Source organism: Mustela lutreola, chromosome 9 (genome assembly GCF_030435805.1).
Source record: "Mustela lutreola isolate mMusLut2 chromosome 9, mMusLut2.pri, whole genome shotgun sequence".
Classification (NCBI taxonomy): domain Eukaryota; kingdom Metazoa; phylum Chordata; class Mammalia; order Carnivora; family Mustelidae; genus Mustela; species Mustela lutreola.
In genome coordinates this window covers 126,556,777-126,559,816 of record NC_081298.1, presented here as the reverse complement: position 1 = coordinate 126,559,816, position 3,040 = coordinate 126,556,777, and the positions used below count along the sequence as shown (strand labels likewise).

General features: G+C 46.9%; 1 pseudogene; it reads left to right on the top strand.

Moving 5' to 3' along the window:
• The first annotated feature begins 2,056 nt into the window (after positions 1 to 2,056).
• On the top strand, positions 2,057 to 2,125 carry LOC131808631 (U4 spliceosomal RNA; annotated as a pseudogene).
• Positions 2,126 to 3,040: the final 915 nt, after the last annotated feature.

Here is a 3,040-nt window from a genome sequence, read left to right as displayed (position 1 = left end):
GTAGTATTTGCTCAATAAATCCTGCCTTCATCCCACAACTGTTTATTAAATATCTAGCACGTCTCCAGCCCTATACTGGATCCCAGGACTATGGCAGTAACTAAGAAAGATGAATGTAGTTCCCGCCCTTGGGAGCTTATAATTTAGCAGAAATAACAGCTTGGAGACATGCCTTGCAAGCTATGAAGGTTTTGGTTTTTTTTTTTTTTCAAGATTTTATTTACTTATTTGACAGAGAGATCACAAGTAGGCAGAGAGGCAGGCAGAGAGATAGGAAGGGAAGTGGGCTCCCTGCTGAGCAGAGAGCCCGATGTGGGGCTCCATCCCAGGAGCCTGGGATCATGACCTGAGCCAAAGGTAGACACTTAACCGACTGAGCCATCCAGGTGCCCCCCAAAAATTTGATATCTTATATGTATATTTTGGAACAGAACATTCCATCTTCTCTAAAGAAGTAGTTCTCAACAGGGGTCAGTTTTGCTGCCCAGGGGACATTTGGCAAAGTCTGTAGGCATTTTTTGACATTTCTGTCATAACCTGGTGGGAGGGGGGTGCTCCTGGCCTATAATGGGTGGAGGTCAGGGAGGCGGCTGAACACACAGCAAGGCACAGGACAGCCGTCCAGCACAGACTCATCTGGCCCCACATTTCAGTACACTGAGGCTGAGAAACCACAGTCTAGAGGGGACCTGCTTATTCCACAATTGGTTACTTTGGATCACGAAGGGAGAGAAACACATTCTACCCATATGAGTCTTAGAAAAACGAGCCCTTCAGTTCTAGGCTCATGACACTTACCATGTTACAGGAGGCTCTTACGGTTTCTTGAACCAGAAGCTTATTCTTCTCGGGGGCAGAGAGAATGGACCTGGAAGTCTGTCTTCAGCGTACTCACCACTAGAACTGCATTTGACTGACTCTCTTTTTACAAAAAGTTCCGAGGGCACCTGGGTGACTCCGTTGGTTAACTGTCTGACTCTTGATCTCAGGGTCATGAGTTCAAGCCCCACTTTGGGCTCCATGCTGTGTGCGCAGCCTACTTACAAAAAGAAAAAAAAAAGTTCCTGGAAAAGGCCTTATCTATTCTACCCTTTGAAAACCCTACCACGATATGCAAATGAACCAAATTATCTCAAGGCTGCTGAACCCAAGTTTTCAGTCCATTTAGTTTTCTTTCTTTTTAAAAAGTGTTTGAAAAGCTTGTCTGGGCGTAATTAATCCAATTCGGTCTTTAGGGCAGCCCAGACTTCCAGAGTGGCTGGCTTTTGATCTAATGGTTTTCTCGCATCTGTGCAGCAAAGCAATACAAATTTTGGACAATGCAGAGAATGAGGACTAGTGAGGCAAAATAACATGAAGCCAGAAGGAGAGGGAGGGGGGAAGGAGGGAGAGAGAGCACGAGCTCAGGACAGTTAGAGTGAGACAGAGAGAAAGAGAGAGAGACGGAGGAGAGAACCAAAAGACTTGGGGGTGGGTGGGGGAGAGGGGTGGAGCTACCAAGCCCAGAAAGAATGGAAACGGCCAGTCTTAACCTTCTTAGCAATAAGAGTCCTGGATCCTCACCTCAGCTTCCTCCTTTGCCTTCTGTAGTGTTTTCTGGAAGCTTTGCATAGGGCTCTAGCTTCCTTCCCTCTCCTCCAGCTTCTGGGGAGCTCCTGTCTCAGAGTGGGCTTCTGCAGCCGAATCCTGTGCTGAAGCCACATACAGACCGGAAGGGAAGCTAGGTTGTGCACTTGAAATGCAAGACTACTTACCATTTCCGCTCACCTTATCGTAGCGGATTATCGGTACCTTATTGATGAAGCCTGAGTAGCGGCGCAGGAGTGCCCGACACAGGATATGTGAGTCATGTCCCACTCATCTGGGTTAGATGATGATTCAGACCAGGCTGTGAACCCTTTGAACTTTGTATTTCATGTCCCACAGGCTGAACAAGCCATGTTCCTTTTCTAAAAAACGAGATTTGGTTTTAAAATATGCAAACGTGGGATCTGAAACATGCCCTCCGTTTTTTCCACAGATGGGTTTACAGATTCTTTGACGAAACAGTTGATCGAGCTTTGCGCAGTGGCAGTATCGTAGCCAATGAGGTTTATCCGAGGCGCGATTATTGCTAATTGAAACAGTTGCTCGGAGCCCACCTGCAGACGTTAGGCCTCTAACATAAAGTCAGCCATGACAGCCAGTAACAAATTGATGAGAACTATTTATAATGCTTGTGCTGAACAGAATTTTGTGTTCTATTAAGCATCGTGCTTCACTTTAAAAATTACTGGGGCACCTGGGTGGCTCAGTCGGATAAGCATCTACCTTCCACTTAGATCATTATCCCAGGGACCTGGGATCGAGTCCCGCGTAGGGAGCCTGCTTCTCCCCCTCCCCCTCCCTCTGCTCTCTCTCTTGCTCTCTCAATTAGATTAATAAAGTCTTTTTTAAAAAAAGATTTTATTTATTTATTCGACTAAGAGAGACACAACAAGAGCGGGAACACAAGCGGGGGGGAGTGGGAAAGGGAGAAGCAGACTCCCCACCCAGCAGGGAGCCTGATGCGGGGCTCCATCCCAGGACCCTGGGATCACAACCTGAGCCAAAGGTAGACACTTAACGGACTGAGCCATCCAGGTGCCCCTAAATAGAAGCTTTTAAAAAAACAAACAAACAAACAAAAATTTTGTTACTGTCCTATGCCAGGTATTCTATGGCTCTCCCTTAATTTAAACGAGAGCTTAGTAAAGGCTTCCTTGAGACCCCATTTCCTTGCTTAAACTTGCCCCTGACATATGAGCCTTCAGTAAGGAAACTCAGCCCCCAAACTTACTGGTACAAGCGCATGTCTTGACCAAGGTTATCTTTCTCCTCTTGAATTTTTCTAACTTTGGTTTTGCATTCGACGCTTAGGGATCCGGGGCGGGTTTCTTCTGCTTTCCTTACAGCGCCTTCTTTCATAAACTCCCCACGTGGCTCGCACCTGTGCTCAGGGAGTGTTTGCCGGAAGGAAGAACAAGGAGGACTTTGTGACACGGGCTGTCGCCGTATCACG